Genomic DNA, 19,378 nt, shown 5'->3' on the forward strand with positions numbered 1-19,378 from the left:
TCAGCTGCACGTTGGCTCAGATACAACACACTCCAACATTGCAAAACTCTCAGCATTTATGTACACCTCGTTTGACCTTTTTGATATGCCCTGCAATATCCAGTTTTGGTCTTCATGTGGATATTTCTACTTCACGAGATCCTTATACTGGTTCTTGCCGCAGCGTCTTTGTGGTGGTTTATGATTTTGGAGTAGTAGCTTCGTCACAACTACCTTTGCATTACTTGTCACATGGAGTTGAGTTGGTGGCACTCACAGAAGTCTGTCGCATGGCGAACAGGAAATCCGTCACCATTAACACAGACCCTCACTATGTTTTTGGTGTGGTTCATGACTTTGGCCCTCATATCTTCTTGTATTCCTTTTGGCTTGCACAGTGAGTCATCTTTTTCCATGTGCACCTATCTCCTGCATCTTCCTCTCAAACACCAACTGCCCTCACGTCTTCCCTCACAACACCCATCAACCTTCTCTTTGGTCTTCCGCTTGCTCTTTTGCCTGGCAGCTCCATTCTAAACACCCTTCTACCAATATACTCACTCTCTCGCCTCTGGACATGTCCAAACCTTCAAAGTCTGCTCTCTCGAAGCTTTCTTCCAAAACATCCAACTTTGGGTGTTTCCCTGATGAGCTCATTTCTAATCCCATCATACCTGCTCAGTCCTAGAAAGAACTTCAACATCTTCATTTCTGCCACCTCTAGCTCTGCTTCCTGTTGTCTCTCCAGTGCCACTGTTTCAAATCTGTACATCATGGCTGGCCTCACCACTGTTTTATAAACTTTCCCCTTCATCTGACCATAGACTCTTTAGTCACATAACACACCAGACACCTTCCAGCAGCTGTTCCAACCTGCTTGGACCCGTTTCATCACTTCCTTACCACACTCGCCATTGCTCTGGTTGTTGACCCCAAGTATTTGAAGTCATCTACCCTCGCTATCTCTTCTCCCTGGAGCCTCACTCTTCCCCCTCAACCCCTCTCATTCGCACACATATATCCTGTTTAACTTTGGCTAATCTTTATTCCTCTCCTTTCTAGTGCATGTCACCATCTTTCTAATTGCTCCTCCACCTGGTTCCTGCTATCACTGCAGATCACAATGTCATCTGCGAACATCGTGGTCCAAGGGGATTTCAGTCTAACTAACAGTCTAACATGTGTCAGCATATCCATTCCCACAGCAAACAGAAGGGGCTCACAGCTGATCCCTGATACAGTCCCACCTCCACCTTAAATTCTTCTGTCACATCTACTGGACACCTCACCACTCTTTTGCTGCCCTCATACATGTCCTGTACTATTCATGTTTCTCTGCCAAACCAGACTCACAAAGGCAGTACCACAGTTCTTCTCTTGCTACTCTGTCATAGGCTTTCTCTGGATCCACAAAGAGACAATGGAGGTCCTTCTGACATTCGCTGTACTTTTCCACGAGCATCCTCAAGGCAAATAATGCAACTGTGGTACTTTTTCTAGGCATGAAACATTAATGTTGCTCACAGATCCTTCCTGCCCGAGTCTAGCCTCCACTCCTCTTTCCCAGAACTTGATTGTGTGGCTCATCAACTTTATTTCTCTATAGTTCTCACCAGCTCTGCATGTCACTTGTATTCTTAAAAATGGGAACTCGCACACCAGGTATCTTCTCGCCTGCTAGCGTTCTGTTGAACAAGTTCATCAAAAACTCCAAATTGCTTCCATAACTAGCCTAACCCTCCACAGATATGTCTTCAGGACCAACTACTTTTCCATTTTTCATCCTCTTTGGTGCCGTTCTAACTTCCCCCTTACTAATTATTGCCAGTTCCTGGTCCATCACACTTGCCTCTTCTACTCTTCCTTCATTCATTAATTTTCTTCATTCATCAACTTCTCAAAGTATTCTTTCCATCTATTTCGCACACTACTGACACCAGTCAACACATTTATCTTTATTTATCTGTGCAAAATCATCTTTACCTGCTGCATATCCTTCCCATCTCTATTCTTCTGTCCAGCCAACCTGTAGAGATCATTTTCTTCTTCTTTAATGTCCAATCTAGTATACTTTCCGTCATATGCTTCTTGTTTAGACTTCACCACATCTACTTTTCCACAACATCGCATCTCAATGTCTTTCTTTCACCTCTCCTCAGTCCTCTCAGTAGCCCACTTCTTCCCTAACCTCTTTCCTTGCATGACTTCCTGTATTTTGGGGTTCCACCACCAAGTCTCCTTCTCCCCTTTCCTTCCAGGATACAAACCAAGTACTCTCCTGCCTGTCTCTCTGATTTACGTTGGCTCCAGTAGTCCAGTGTTCTGGCAGCTCCTCCTGTCCATCGAGAGCCTGTCTCACCTCGTTCCAAAAGGCTGTGCAACATTCTTCCATTCTCTGATTCCACCACATGGATCTCTGCTCTACCTTTGTCTTCTTAATCTTTCTCTCCACCATCAGAGTCATCCTACACACTACCATCCTATACTGTTGAGCTACACTATCCCCTACTACTATCTTACAGTCAGTAACCTCCTTCAGAATACATCGTTTGCACACAATAAAATCCACCTGGCTGCTTTTACCTTGACCTGTAGGTCACCCTATGTTCCTGTTCTTCTGGAAAAAGGTGTTTACTACTGCCATTTCCATCCTTTATGCAAAGTCCACCACCATCTGTCCCTAAATTTCCTTTCCTGGATGCCGTACTTACCCATAACTTTTTCATCGCAACTGTTTCCTTCACTAACATGTCCATTACAATCTGCACCAATCGCAACTCTCTCTGTGTCTGGGATGCTCAGAACAGCTTCATTCAGTTCCTTCCAGAATTTCTCTTTTATCTCCAGGTCACATCCTATCTGTGTGGCATTGCCACTAAACAGATTACACATAACACCCTCAATTTTGAGTTTCAGCCTCATCACTAAATCTGATACTCTTTTCACCTCCAAGACATTCTTAGCCAGGTCTTCCATTAAAATAACCCATACTCCATTTGTCTTCCCATTTACTCCGTGGTAAAATAATTTAAACCCTGCTGTTGAAATTCTAGCCTTACTATCGTTATACCTGCTCTCTTGGATGCACAATATATCATAACTTCTCCTAACCAACTCCTGAGCTTTTTCTGTCAAAGTCCCAACATTCAAAGACCCCACACTAAGTTGCAGGCTCTATGCATTCCTTTTCTTCTTCTCCCTATGAATCCACTTTCCTCCTCTTTTGTGTTTTTGACCCACTGTCACTGAAGTTCCACCGATGCCCTGCAGGTTAACAGGAGTTGTTCACCCAAACCACGACTGATCTAGTAAGGTATTCTTTAGATGAATGCTCATATTTGCTTACCAAAGTTTTATGCCAGATGCTTTTCCTGACGCAACCCTCTACATTTATCTGGGCTTGGGACCAGCCTACAAATTGTACTGGTTTGTGCCTCCATAGGGCTCCATTAAACTGATATATTGATCCTCAATAAAAAAAAAAATATTTAAAATACGAAGAAATCACAAAGGAAGCCAAAAAACTCCACTGTGACACAATAAAACTATTCCAGCATAAAGGGGACGCAGATTCTTCATTCTGCTTGATCAAACAACCAAACAGGAAACACACACAAAAGAATAGCGCTGTGATATATATGACACTCTTTAGCTGCTTGGGTTTTTATGTGGGATAACCGCATATTTTCAAATCGCCTAGGAAGTAGCAACCAATCAATGAAAGGGACCACCACTGTGGGTGACTTGTTCACAGCGGTAACTGCATGTTTTGACAAGTTAGGATTGAAATGGGACAAGCTGGCTGGTGTGACACTGAATGATTGTCCAAATATGAAAAAAAAAGTTTGAATTTTGAAGAGAATGCAGGATAAGGTGACCGAAATTAATCCTGTGGAGAAATTGACACATTGTAATGTACATCAAGATGTGTTGTGTAAATCAATGTTAAAAATTAACCATATTGACCACATGGAGAATACTTTTTTTTTTTTTTTTCAGCACAAGAGCATTAAATCACAGTAAGTTTGTTGCATTTTTAGAGGAAAATAGACAAAACATGGTGAGTGAGCTCAGTCCCACTGGTGGATTTTTACTCTTCCTGCAAAGAGGAGAACTTTCCACATCTGAGAAGGCGTGATCAGATGATTCTAGTCCTATTTGATCATCTTACATTTATGAGCAGACATTCTCAATGATGAAGTACAATAAATCCAAACACAGATCCTCCGTCAATGATGAGCACATCTTAGTTGTCCTTTGCATATCTCTCTTAGACATTCAGGCAGATTTCAACGCTCTTGTTCAAGCCCAAGACAAACTGGATTATTTTCCTTGAAGAGGTAAAATGAAGTGAAAATAAGTTGATTCAGTGTTTGTGGAGACTGGTGGTTTAAAAAAAATGCACTCGTGATGAACTCATGTGTTTGTTTATTACTTTAATTGGAGTATTTTCTTACTTGACATTACACCAAAATTTCACATACCCTAATTATCTTCTAGTTGTGGTGTGTAATGTTAGCTGTGCAGTGCCCAAAGGTGTGGACCTTGGCAATCCAATCACCGGCTACAGAAACTAGCTTTAGGGTCATGGAATGTCACCTCTTTGGCGGGAAAGGAGCCCAAGTCATGAAGTTCCGACGGCATATAGTCGGACTCACTTCTACACATTCTCGTACAACTCCTCTTGAGAGGGTTTGGACTCTGTTGAAATCTGGACTTGCCCACGATGAGAGGTGCCGAGCAGGTGTGGGTATACCGATTGCTCCCTGGCTGGGGGCCTGTATGTTGGGGTTTACCCCACTGGATGAGAGGGTAGCCTCCCTCGACCTTCAGGTTGGGGGATGGATCCAGACTGTTGTTTGTGCCTATGCACCAAACAGCAGTTCAGAGTACCCACCCTTTTTGGAGTCCTTAGGGGGAGTGCTGGAGAGGGGACTCCATCATTCTGCTGGGGTACTTCAATGCCCATGTGGGCAATAACAGTGAGACCTGGAAGGGCGTGATTGAGAAGAATGGCCCGCTGATCAGAATTCGAGTGGTGTTCTGTTACTGGACTTCAGTGCTCATCACGGATTGTCCACAACAAACACAATGTTCAGGCATAAGAGTGTTCTCATGTCTACTTGGTACTAGGACATCCTAGGTCGCAGTTCGATGATCGACTTTGTGGTTGTGTCATCGGACTTGTGACCGCATGTCTTAGACACCCGGGTGACAAGAGGGGCGGAGCTGTCAACTGATCACCACCTGTAGAGAGTTGGGTCCGATGGTGGGGGAAGATGCTGGTCCGATGTGGGAGACCCAAATGTATTGTGAGAGTCGGTTGGGATTGGCTGCAGGTTCCCCTGTCTGAAGAAATTTCAACTCCCACCTCTGAAAGAACTTTGCCTACATTCCAGGGAAGGTGGGGGACATTGAGTCTGAGTGGACGATGTTCCGTCCCTCCATTGCTGATGCAGCCGACCAAAGCTGTAGCCATAAGGTGGTTGGTGCCTGTCGTGGCGGCAAGTCCCGAACACGTTGGCGGACAAAAAAAGTGAGGGAGATTGTCATGCTGAAGGAGTACTATAGGGAATTTTTGATAGCTACGATAATAGGTAGATCTGATAGGTATGGGCTGGGCAAGCGAAATGTAGCTTCGGTGATCACTGAGGCAAAAACTCGGGCATGGGCGGAGTTAAGTGAGGCCATGGAGAATGACTCCAAGACCGCTTTGAGGACATTCTGTTCCACCGTCCAGCGTCTCTATTTGTTCATGTGTGTGTGTGCATCTGTGTGGAAGATTGCTGAGTACATGTGTGTTCAAGTTTGCAATAATTTCTTTCACAGACAACAGGTGCTCCTGGTTCTAACAGTTCTGATGATTAGATGTTCTTGTTCTTGTGTTATCTCAGGTTAAGCGGCTGCCACTTTATCTAGAGCAGAGCAGAGCATTACTTAATTGTGCATTGTAATTCACAAGTACTTATATTTTTCAGTAAAAACATTGAACAAGTTATGCATTCTATGGTTCAGTTGAAAATATATTTTCATCTAGATAAGATAACTTTGCTCAAAAATTGACGTTACATTCACTTTAATACACTTTCACAAATGTCAGACTCTATGACCTTGAAAAAAAATCAACAATTGGAGCAAATTCATGGAGATCAAATCCTAGATTATCCAATTCCTGGAGGAGATATCAAATATTTAGGTATCAATATCTCATCAAATCTCACAGAGCTAACCAAATATGAACTATGCTCCTCTTCTGGTTAAAAAAAATATGAGCTGAATTCATACCCTGGAATAACTTATTAACTTAACTCATTTTTTGTCATGATCCTGCCGCTCCAGCACGAGCTGTGCGGGTGTCCGCGCAGGTGCGCTGATTGGAAGGGGCACACCTGCGCCTCATGCAGCCTGATTATGCTGTGGATTTATATGACTGCGATGAGAACTGGCCGGCGCCAGTTCGTTGATCTTCATGTCCCGTTCGTGTGCTCCGGTATCCCTGATTGAACCTGTGTGTACCGACCTTCGTCCGTTCTCCGACCAACCTTGTAAGCCTGACTCCTTCGTTACTTCTGCCTGCTTTGATTGTTCCCCTGTGTACCGACTCCTGCCTGTCCGCTCACCTGCTCTCTTCGCCCGACGTCCCAACTTCCGCTGCTGCACTGGACTGCTTGCTCGATCCCCTACCTCTGCATATAATAAACGTGTCTCCTTGAACTACCTTGCATCTTCCGAGTCCTGCATTTGGGTCCTACTCTCGTTCCGATGGGACATGACAGAACGAACTGGCCCTCACAGGACCCAGCAGAAAAGACCCGGCGTCGCCGGGACCGACGCAAGGTAGACCGTCTGCCGGAGGACCAAGCCTGTCCGATCCGGGTAGGCTCCCTGATGTCCTCCGCTTCCGTGTCTTACGCTCCGCCAGCGAGGTATGAATACGTCCCGAACACGACCCGTCCGGCTCCTCATATTCTTCTGGACTCTGACTTTTCGGAATATGAGGAGGACCGTGATTTGTATGACCGGCTGCCGGAGTATGACTCCGATTATTCTGATTATGAATCTGCTCGTCCGATCTTTCATCCCAGTCAGTTTGTTTCACCTCCCCGCATTTCCAGCACCCGAGCGACTTCGCCCTGTAGGTCCAAGTACACCAATCTGTACGAGGGAACCCGCTTGGCCATCTACCCGGGACCTCCGCGTGGCGGCCAGAGGAGACGCCCCGGCCGGGCGCTCCCTTGTGCCTCCCGCTGCGCGGCAACTAAGACACAGTCCTCCCACTCTTTGCCGGCAACGCCGAAGCCCGCAGACCCGCAGCTGGTGGCGAAGCTTCCAGCCCTGAGGGAGGAGGAGTCGCCAAATCACGAAGCGTTCCGCCGCAAAATGCGGGCGGAGATAGAGCGGCAGAGCGCGGAATTGGCGGCTCTCACGGCCCAGGTCCGGCAAGGATTAGCGAACCAGCTGAGCTACGCTGACGTCGCAACGGCGACGGACTCACTGCTGACGCAGGTTCACGTGGCAGTTGGAATTGACCCGCTCCCGAGACACGCCCACGTGTCAGTTTCGACTGACTCTCTGCCTACTCTCGTTCACGTTGCCGTGGAAACCGACCCGCCCCCTCGTCAAGTGCACGTCGCAGTGGAAGCTGACCCGCCTCCTCGCCATTCCCACGTCGAGGTTTTGGCTGTTCCGAGCAGAGTTCACACAGCAGTTGGAACTGACCCGCTCCCGAGACGCGCCCACGTGTCAGTTTCGAATGACTCTGCCGACTCTCGTTCACGTTGCCCTGGAAACGGATTCACCACCGCGCCACGCCCACGTTGCTGTTTCAACGGAAGCAGTGCAAGCTCACGTGGCAGTGGGGACCGACCCGATGCCGCCTCACATTCCCGCGCAGGAGGAGGTGGAGTTGATGCTGCCGCCGCCTTCTCACATTCCTGTCCAGGAGGTGGCGACAGTTCCCCAGCCGCCTCACGCTCCCGTCCAGGAGGAGGTGGAGTTGGTGATGTTGCCTCCGCCTTCTCACGTTCCTGTCCAGGAGGAGGTGGTACTGGCGCATCCTTCTCACATTGCTGTCCAGGAGGAGGCGATGGTGTTGCCGCCTTCTCACGTTGCTGTCCAGGAGGAGGTGAAGGTGTCGCCGCCTTCTCACGTTGCTGTCCAGGAGGAGGCGAAGGTGTCGCCGCCTTCTCACGTTGCTGTCCAGGAGGAGGCGATGGGGTCGCCGCCTTCTCACGTTAAGGTCCAGGAGGAGCTGGGGAGTTCTGTGGAGCCACCCTGGAGCTGGAGAGACTTCGGGAAGGCGGTCATGGCTCTGGTCCTTCTCTCCATCATCCTATTTGCTCCAGATGGCTCCCAGCCGCTTCATGACCTGGCCTCGTTGGTGACCAATCCACGGCTGCCTACTGACCAAGCCTCGGTGGCGACCAATCCCTGGTCGTCTTTCAACCACGGCGTGGGAGGTTCTCGTCCGGAGCAGTGGCCTGCCTCGTTCTGGTTCCTGCTTTGCCATTTGGTTCCTCACAGAGGTCGTCCGCCCGGATCGCTCCGGGGGGACCCTGGTGCTTGGCGTCCGTGTCGTCCTCCTGACCTGTCCACCCGAACGCCTTGCGTTTGGTGGCCTGGGGTTCGGGGGGGGGGGGCATGCCCTCCTCCGGACACCCCTTCCGGCCACCCGTGCCTGTGTTAATTATTGTCTGTTTTTTCGTTTAGGCACGTCTGGGAGCCGTGCCTTTGAGAGGGGGGTACTGTCATGATCCTGCCACTCCAGCACGAGCTGTGCGGGTGTCAGCGCAGGTGCGCTGATTGGAAGGTGCACACCGGCGCCTCATGCAGCCTGATTATGCTGTGGATTTATATGACTACGATGACAACTGGCCGGCACCAGTTCGTTGATCTTCATGTCCCGTTCGTGTGCTCCGGTATCCCTGATTGAACCTGTGTGTACCAACCTTCGTCCGTTCTCCGACCAACTTTGTAAGCCTGACTCCTTCGTTACTTCTGCCTGCTTTGATTGTTCCCCTGCCTGTCCGCTCACCTGCTCTCTTCACCCGATGTCCCAACTACCGCTGCTGCACCGGACTGCTTGCTCGATCCCCTACCTCTGCATATAATAAACGTGTCTTCTTGAACTACCTTGCATCTTCTGAGTCCTGCATTTGGGTCCTACTCTCGTTCCGATGGGACGTGACATTTCTGGGAAGAATACCTAGAATAAAAATGAAAATCTTACCTCAAATAAACTATTTTCAGTTATTCCATTTAAACCCACAATTAAAGGGTTTCAATACTTAGACTCAGCTATAATTGAAATTTACTTTCAAAAAAATAAGAAAAATAAAAGCATCCTATTTACTCTTCAGAAAAGCAAACAAGAAGGAGGGCTCAACTCTGGTAAAAATTCTATAGAAATTCTAGAGAAACCTATATAATTCTATAGAATTTGTATAGAACAACTTGTTCTATGCAACTTTGGCTGTGACTTTCCATAAAATTTCGATAGAACAAAATGTTTCTGTAGAAATTCTCCAGTAAGTTTTGAAGAACAGAAAGTGGTACTTTGCTTGATCTCAAATTTCTATAGAATTTGTACAGAACAACTTGCTCTACAGAACTTCGGTTGTGATGTTCTATACAATTTTGATAGAACAAAATGTTTCTGTAAAAATTCTGGAAAAAGTTTTGAAGAGCAGAAAGTGGCAAAGTGCTTGATCTCAAATTTGTTTCGAATTTGTACAGAAATAATTTTAGTACAACAATTTTCAGGCAACATCAGAGTTAATACACATGCTGAAGTCGCATAATAAAATGCATCAAGTATTTGTTACAATATAAAAATACTGTCATGACTATGGAGATTTCAAAATAGGACAAGTCAATCATGTAAGACAAGCCACTATTATAAAACCTACATCTTGAAAAATCGGAAATGAGCTGTCAGTGCGTTGAAGAGGGCACTACGTTCATAAACCTTCAATCACTATCAACCAAATGAAGTCATCTGACCAAATCTGGATTTGAACCATTATTCAGTTTTAAAGATGCGGTTTGTGAAAACCACTCAATCAGCTGGATTTTCATCCATTACATCTTGAGTACCAACATGACCAACAAAAATAAACAGCTGACATGTTTTTTTTAAGTTTGAGTATTAAAGTTTGCAGAGGTACCCACACTTAACATTTCCAACTGTTCTCTGGCTGTGGGATGTTTTGCCTGCCAGCGGTGCTGATGCAGTTGACTGAGGAGAAGAAGAAGATGAAAGATATAAATGCGTCATATTCTTTTTTTCAAAAAATGTTGGTTGTTGCTGCGAGTCTAGAAGCCTCCGGTGTTTTTTGCTGTGAAGGCAATGAATTAACATTTTCCACACACCACCTAAGGCGTCTGTCATGAGTGGTGTTGGGAACGTGCTAGAAAGCATGTGTTCTCTTTTTGGCGGCTTTTAAGTTTATCGACACGAACCTTGAATGTGCAGGTAGCTACCACAGCCTCGTGTCGATAACAAAAGGGGGCCATCGACACTATCTCAGGTCATCTTGTGGTTTGGTCAGCTCACCAAGCTACTTCTTCTTACCCTGCAGCTTTGTGATGACACTTAGGCAAGGGTCATGAACGCCTGAGAGTAATAGAAAAATATGGAATCACTTTTTTATTGTAAGGGAATTAAATTTACTGCAATGAACACTATATATATATATATATATAATATATATATATATATATATATATATATATAAGATTAATTCTAAATACAGTGATCTTGTGGTTGTTTGTCTTTAAGAAATGTGATTTGTTTAAAATGGGGTTTGAAACATTCACCTGCAGCAGGTTGGTTTTCTTCTTCATTGTCCCCAAGTTCCCCTTCTTGATCAATGTTACTGGTACTGTTTGATAGTTCTCGGAGAATTGATGTAACGTTGCTTGTTTCTTGCTGGATTCTTGCTGTCCTATGCTTGTCATCTTCCTGAGGTTGTACTCGCTGATACATTTTCGTTAAATCATCAGGAGTTAACATGGCTGAAGTTTTATATCCCATATTAACATGTGAGACATGATCAGGATCATTCGGATCATTGCGAGCAGATCCTGTGAATGTAAGAAATGATCAAATTTAGCAACATCATTTCTGCATAATACCTACAAAACAATCTGTTTTTGTCCTTCTGCGATCGGTATTCAGTGACATTTTAAGCCGGATCTTTTCACCAAACAGTTTGTGCAGCCAACTACTACACACGATATAACCATTGTACTAAAATGCAAAGATTTTCATTCATCAAAACCGAAAATTAAATGTATGAGCTTACAAATCAATGATCGCACTTGCTGACAGCCGTTGTGTTTACTTGGCTTTCAACCTACTGGAAGTTCTCGACCTATCACGTAATCATAACAAATGACAACACGCTGGCATCTCCCCTACCAACAATTAGCCCATATTGTGAATATTTAAATGGTCATAACTTTTGTTGTTTGAGCGATTGAGATGATTTAAGTAAGATTTTAAGGGATTTTCAAAGCTCTTTCCAGTGATTGTTTTTTTAAATTCCATCCATTCATTTTCTTAGCCGCTTATCCTCACAAGGGTCCCAGGGGAGCTGGAGCCTATCCCAGCAGTCAACGGGCAGGTTCCTGGTACACCCTGAACTAGAACATGTGTAATGAAAAATTTGGTACTTACATTAATATATTGATCTATTTTCCAGGCAAAGTTACTTTGGAAAATCAATTGAAGAAAAGATATTTTCTTGGGAGTGGAACGCAATTTTAGTAGATGGAATCTTGCTACATGAAAAAATATGTTGGAAATATCCTGAAACACTGGCCTCCACCAATGAGGATATATATTCCATCAATTAAGGGTGCCGGCTATGCCCATTACATTTATAATTAATCCAAAATATCTGTTCTCTTTTCAGCTAACACAAGTGGGTTATAGTGCCCATCCAACTTCCTTGGGACAGAATAAGACGGATATAGTAAAAGTGACCAGTAAGTTATTTTTCCCCAGTTGTGTATGGTGGAATCATAATTGGCATGTCTCATTTAATCCTCTCACTGCATGCATATCAACAGTGTCATTCATCGATGTAGTATTTTTTATAAATGTATAATTTGGGATGTTTCGTTTTAATTTTTCAAAGAGTCCAGGAATTCAATGAATTCATGTCATGACAACATCTATAAACTTTTCAAGTAATGTGATAATGCAAGTCATGGTTTATTTTCTTTACAGCTTCAAAAACCTCCTGAAGTGGAGGATTCGGAAAGTGATGCCAGTGCTCTAATCGCCCTGCAAGACCATCAAAGTAAATACATGTTCTGTTTAAAGCACTTGATAAGACAAAATCTGGTCCAAAGAGCACAAAAAAAAAAAAAAAAACGTGGTTACTATGATATTCTGTTTTATTCATACTGTTTTAAGCAGCGGAACAGGTGGTTCACCGTCACCAAGAAGAACACCAAGACATTCAAAACCAAGACATCTTCCATCAAACTCGAGCCATCCAACACCAAACATGAGCCTCTACCATTCCTCCAAAGAGAGTTGCCCCATGTAAGAAGCAAGTAAGCCAAAAATGTCTACAAATAACTTGTCTTGAGAATTATTTGTCATATTTGTGCTTTTGCATTGTGCATGTATTGTTGTTCAGGATTCCAAAAAAAACGGTGGATGCTGCTTACTGAGTTAAGGGACACAGTCAGACATCAAAACAATAGGGCAGCACAAGGAGAGGACATCGACAGTGTACAGACAAAAAATCTGGGCGACTTCATTGTCCTTGAACTGAAGGTGACGGAATATCCTTCTGTTTATGCAGAACTGCTATCATTAAGTATGGAAAAAGTTGTTGAGTTTAATTTTAACAACAAACTAATTCCCAATTTTGTCATCTTCTTTTTGATTTGCAGAAATTCCAAATGTTGAAAGTTGGATGGTTAACCAGCAAGGAAAATATCAAACAGACCCTGAAGAGGTAATTGAACATTATATATTTTGTACAGAATTTTTTTTTTTTTTTTTTTTTACCAGTAATATACAGTTGAGAATCAGGTGAAGATTTTGTACTTGTTTTAATGCTCAGAACTACTTCATCTAGTTCCTTCCAGAATTTCTTTTAACTCTAGGTCACATCCTACCTGTGGGCATAGTCGCTCATTGCATTATACAACACACCCTCAATTTCAAGTTTCAGCCTCATCTCTCGATCTGACACTCTTTTCACCTCTAAGACATTCTTAGCCACCTCTTCTTTTAACAACCCCTACTCCATTTCTCTTCCCATGTACTCCATGGTAAAATAATCTAAACACTGCTCCTGAACTTTTTTACCTGACTACCTTTCCACCTGTTCATTTGGATGCACAATAATTCAAGCTTTCTCCTAATCATCATGTCAACCAACTCATGAGCTTTTCCTCTCATCGCAATTTGGGACCGTCCTACAGATTGCATTGCTTGTGCCCCGTAGAACTGCATTAAAGCCCAAGTGTCATCCCTATAAACATTCTAAAATAGACATTGCAATGAAAAATACTTATAATATTATTCCCTTCAATGTCTATACAAAAAAAATAAATGTGAGCGGAGAGCTTGTCATCCATGTGCAAAGTTGCAGAAGTGTCATTGTACGATATCCAAGTGGTCGCCATATTGGCTGCATCCTCCATCTGTGACGTCACCCGGACATTCGCCAATGAAAACACGCGGTGCAGCCTAACGATGGGAGACAAATCCGCCCCTTCTGGCACGGAAGCTCTTTTCGAAAAGGAGAACACCACATTACCGAGTGAAGATGCCGGGGCAATATTACACTTTTGTTTCGAGCCATATTCAGATGATATGCGATCACGGCCAAACTGCATCCCCATCCGATCCACTTCCGCAGCGGAGATGAGCCATCGCGGCTCATCGCAGCCGGCCGGTGTGGCTTATGATGGAGCCGAGCCATGCTGTTTTAGGGGGCTGTTCACAGACGCTGCAGTACGCGATGAGCAACACAGTTGAGCCGGGGTGCTTTACTTACCGCACGCAGCTGAGTGAGGCATTCTTGGCTGGGTTCTTCAGAGCCGCCCCCACCTGCAAAACCCGACGCGCAGCCTTCACAGAAGCCATGACCGCCGAACGGGTGATTTTCAGCGTGGTGGTGGCATATAACTTAGCCGAGGCGTGCCGCTTTTAGGGGGATGTTCATAGCCGCCACAGTACTCGATGAAAACCGCCGAGCTGGGGTGCATTACTGTGCACACGCGGCTGAGTGAGGCATTCTTGGCTGGGTTCAGATTCGCCACCGTCCGCGGAGCAGCCCGATGCCGTCCGACGCGCATATCGACATATTTCGTACGCAGATCTTTTGTTATGTTATGAGAGACCCATTATGTGGTCCGCCCCAAACTATTATTTTTTTTAGTGGCTGTATACACACCTACCTGTCATTCGGAACCCAGGAGCTCTCGTCCTCTGCACCCGTGCAATGCATTTTTCACAACAAACTGGGTCTCTTGCAAACTTATGAAGGGTAAATCCATTCTCTTGAGTGTTCAAGCAATGTCCAGCAATGCAATGAGCCAGCATTTTGGCTAACACGAAGGAACAACGAGCTACCTTCCAGGAGGTAAAACTAATGGAAACAAACGAGTCCACTTTGGGGTGCCGCTGTCCTTTACATAACTTTCTGCTTCTTCTCGAAAACAAATCCCTCGAGAGGATTTTCATGGTGGGAGTTATAAAAAGCTGTATACGTCATAATCATGTTTTGTGGTGAAAAAACACATGGGCCCATATTGGCTGACATTTTTTCATTAATAACATACTAAAAATCATACGTTTCATCACAGTAGCCCTTTAACAACATTAAACTCTCAAAACTCCAAATTATTTCTTCTCGTTTTAAAGGGCATCAGTATTTTAAGAATCCAACAATCACTGCCACCTTTACGGCTTAGTGGCAAAGTGTAGAATCTACAGGATCAATTAGCTTCCAGTATGTTCTCCTCAATCTGTCATAATCCAGATTTTGAGATGAATAATATACTCCTTTATTTTAGCAACTGGTACCAACATAGAATTGAACACTTACAATGACTATTTAACAGTAATGCTTTTAGGACAGGCAGCACAGTTGAGAAGCTCTCAAGCATTGTATTCACATTTCTTTAGGATCAGGGTTCAAATCCTGGCTCCACCTGTGTGGAGTTTGCGTGTTCTCCCAGTGACTGCATGGGTTTTCTCCTGGCACTCTGGCTTCCTCCCACATCCCAAAAACATGCATTCATTGGAGACTCTAAATTACCCCGAGGTGTGGTTGTGAGTGCGACTGTTGTAACTCTCCGTGTGGCCTGCGATTGACTAGCAACTAGTTAAGGGTATACCCTGCCTCCTGGTCGATGACCGCTGGTCTCGTCGCCAGCACTCCTGCAACCTTCGTGAGGATTAGTGGCTCAGAAAATGGATGGATGTACAATTAATTTAAAGGAGCAATATAAAACAAATACCAACTCTTCAGAGTACTCTCAAACTACCATCGTTTGTCAAGCAAATCGTAGATTTCACGTAAAGTAAAAGAAATAAATGCACACACTAAATGCAATTTATGCACTCAATCAGTCCAGCAAACAATCACTAAGTTGGAAAAAGGTCTGTTCATGTCAGCCGACCGTAACCACTCGATACAAATATGTAACAAGAAATTCACAATAACAAAAAATACAAATACAATACAGTATACAGAAAAGTAGTCCACCATGTACACTATGCATAATATGGGCTTTTCTCCTTCGAAGATTTGCGCACAATCCACGCAAAATACCCCTAATACCTATTTTCATTCTATATGGGAATGCGCACCAATTTGATTATTCTTATGCAAAGGCTAGCTTATATTTATATTTCTTGACCATAATTAATTCAGAAGGCGGTTTCAGAAGCAATTTGTTCGAAATCTGAATCAATATTTCCCATTACAATTAATGGAAAAATAAATAATGCATTCCAAGCCTGAAAATATTCTTTTTAAAGCATTTTTTAGCTATTTTTGATAATAATATGCATGCACAGTTGAAATACTTTGTTAATTATAATAAATAAATAATTTGAGAAATTTATTTATTTTTTTGCTTAAAATGTATGCTTTATTAGTAGAGTAGGCTGGGCTGGGAGTGCATTGCCATATCTGTAGCGACTCGCCCTCAGCCTTGTAAACTTTTTTTTTTTAAACAAAAGTGGAGAATAACTTTAAATAAGCAATAATGACAGGAAAAAGCAAAGAAATGTGTTTTTTATTTTTACAAAAAGTTGCTTGCTGTCTTAGGTGTAGGAATGTGACTCAGATTGACAGGAATAAATTCTCTTGGATGAGGACTCTTCTTTGATGAATAAAAGCCTCTGACTTGTAATGCAGTTAACTTCTGACTAGAAACAACTGTGCTTCTGGATGCCAGGGTGGATAGTCTCAACTGCACAAGCTCCTTCTCTGTCTCCAGTATGTCAGCCTTTTCTTGGATAACAAATGTGGTGTCACTTTGATTGTCTAGAAGTGCATAAAGAAAACCTCATTTTCTGGGTTACTTGTTGTTGATAACCATACTGGATGCTTTTGTTTGCATGTGTCCCAGACATTCCTCTTTTCGCAGTTCATTGAAAGGTGTCGTGGTTTCAGACATCCCAAACACATTCTATTAGTTTGCACACATTTTACTCTTTCTGAAGTTGACTTGTTCATGAGTTTTTGACATGTTTGAATGCTGTAATTTAGCTTCTCATAAAAAAGTACAACCCCTAACATCTGATTTCTCTTTAGAACTGCTTGCCAGCACCTTTGCACCAACAAGTCGGGTCTTTGGAGGTTTGATCTTTTCACCCTCACTAGACTTCAGAAGATGAAGGATGTCACAGGGTTACAGGCTATCTTGGCTTCTCTTGTGACAAATTAAACAAACTGAGCAAAGCTTGGAAATGCTTCTTCTTCCATCTCAATTACCTTTCTGTACCATCTGGTTGTTAACCAATCACGAAGTTTAGCCGATATCCTCTGATTTTCACCACAGTCATTCAGAATTTCAAGTCCTTTAATCTGACACATTGCTGCTTCACAACCTTAAAGAAAGTCTAAGAAATCTCTTAGCTCAAGACTATCCTTAGGTCCTATCTTTGGCCACAAGATGAGCTCATCTCTAAAAGCTTTAGCAATTATGAATGAGCTTCCATATCATTCTTCTAAAATGTTCCATGCTGAATGGTAAGCTGCATCAGTACCAATCAGAAAATAAGTCTCAATCGCTTTTTTTGCAGGCCCAACAACATATGTGCATAGGTAGCAGACCTTTTCATTAACTGGAATGTTCTTCCTGCCGATCAGAGTTTGAAATGAGATTTTCCAGTCCTTGTACCTTAGTGGGTCTCCACTGAACACTGCTCGAGTACAGGCAGACGCCTTACATTGATTGCACTGGCAAGTGATGCAGTGCTGTGTTCTTGATGGGCATAATGCTGCTCCCTTGAGGCATTTTGGTTTAGCACAGGTTGAACATGTGAACTAGTTTGTGGTCTAAAATGCACTGTAAGATATCTTAATTTAGATGGAGGTTTCTTGTGCTCAGGTTCATGAAGCCATTCTGATATTTCTTGATCTGAGTCTAACCATATGATGCTTTTGGACTCTGCTTGCTGTTTGGTTGTTGTACCGGTGAGAGCACAGTTTTAATTGCTCATTGCTTAAGCGCGACGTAACTTGCTTGGAGGTCCGTTGAATGGCAAGCGCACACGCCGAGGAATTTTACGTCGGGAAGCCTGAGGCAGGTGCCCACATAGTCTTACATTGCGGAGGCGCACACGTTGTCCTTCCACTTCGGACATGATGAGCTCTTATTCGACCTTCCACCTTAAGTCGACGAGGCTGAGTTATTACTTCGGACAGAATGAGTTCTCAGGCCAGGCAGGTTGAATTCTTACTGCCGGGCAGGTCTGAGTTCTTACTGTAACTCCTGTTCAGTCACTCAGGACAAGTTGCTGTTTTTCGCAGGCCTTTATTAGCATGTCAACAAGCTCATATGCTGACATGCCAAATGCCTTAATGCCAAAATATCAAAGATTCAAAGATGCCAAAGATGCCGTAAGAACTATATACAAAAGAAAACGAAGAAACATTAAATTTATATTACATAAATAAATGACAAAACGCAAACAAACAAAAAAACACCTCATTGACCTTCTCACCAAACGGAGTTATTCTTCTTACTTCTCTTGCTCTTTCTAGCTAACTCCGATCAAATCTGACAGGGGGCAGCAAGCCTCTTGTGAGCCATCGATGATGGGGGTGGGTGTGGGGGATGGCCGGATTAAAATTACATACCATCTCATCCTGCACTTTCTACTTTGGCTTCAGACCAGACCTTTCCTACTTGGAAAAGAGAAAATCTCGTCCAGTTTTACCACTTTTTCTTCAATTATTCACATACTCCGACAGTCACTGTATCTTAAAACAACATAATTTCTTTTTTGACTTTCTCTATTAATAATGAAGAATATTTTACTTTTATTGCACTTTCATTATTTGCTTAAATATGACCTTATAGATTTAATAAACAGATAAAGTGTTCTCCATTTGCTAATCAGACAAGGATGTTTTGTGGAGTGCAGTGGCTGTCGCAGAAAACTGGCTGGTGGCAGCCTCCTCTCCCAGGCGTTCCCGTGGAGACGAACTACACCATATAAGGAGCTGAAAGTTACCATTCCGGCCCAGGACCAGACTGCGGGGGGCACTTTTACCATGGACCCATACATATAAAAACCTTGTGTTACCGGGCAGCTCTTGTCTTCTTCTTGAGCTGTCCTCCCAGAAGACACACGTCTCGTGTGCGGCAGATACCTAGATAAGACCCGGATGTCTGTATTGCAAATTCCTTTGTAATAAATCCATTTACTCATCATTGATCATCTTTTCCTCGATCCATTAACACGGGTAGGGTCCAAACTCCCAAATCCCTACAATATTGAAAGTAAACATAAGCAGCATTTGTAGCTCATCTTTGGTCTACGTTGCCCAGGCTGTTGCTAACTAAAGCAGAGATGGTGGGTGCTGTCATTATAAGACACATTGATGTGCTGCGTAAGTACTGTAACATTTGTAATTATGAGTGTATGTCTTTAAGAGCCAGGGGGAGTAAGGTAAACTAGAAAAAAAAGAGTGTGGCAGAGCAGCAGTCATTGTTAGAGAAAGTTCCGTGTGGGGCTTAAAAGAAACCAGTGGCTTCTTTTCATTTTTTACAGTACGTCTGTGAATTGTGCCATTGGATGTAACAACTAGTCATCCCTCACCATTGAACCACTTTGCAAAATGCCACAAACTGAATAGCTGTATATGTTATACTTTCAATTTGCATTGAATTTTTTTTTGTGCAT

General features: G+C 43.6%; 1 long non-coding RNA gene across 1 annotated transcript in view; it reads left to right on the top strand.

Moving 5' to 3' along the window:
* The first annotated feature begins 12,714 nt into the window (after positions 1–12,714).
* The window catches only part of LOC133500865 (uncharacterized), a 39,941-nt gene continuing 33,277 nt past the window's right edge, over positions 12,715–19,378 (top strand). The window contains exons 1-2 of the long non-coding RNA XR_009795045.1: positions 12,715–12,772; positions 12,892–12,956. This is a non-coding gene — a long non-coding RNA (uncharacterized LOC133500865). The remainder of the gene's footprint in view (positions 12,773–12,891; positions 12,957–19,378) is intronic.

This window comes from Syngnathoides biaculeatus, chromosome 5 (assembly GCF_019802595.1).
Source record: "Syngnathoides biaculeatus isolate LvHL_M chromosome 5, ASM1980259v1, whole genome shotgun sequence".
NCBI lineage: Eukaryota > Metazoa > Chordata > Actinopteri > Syngnathiformes > Syngnathidae > Syngnathoides > Syngnathoides biaculeatus.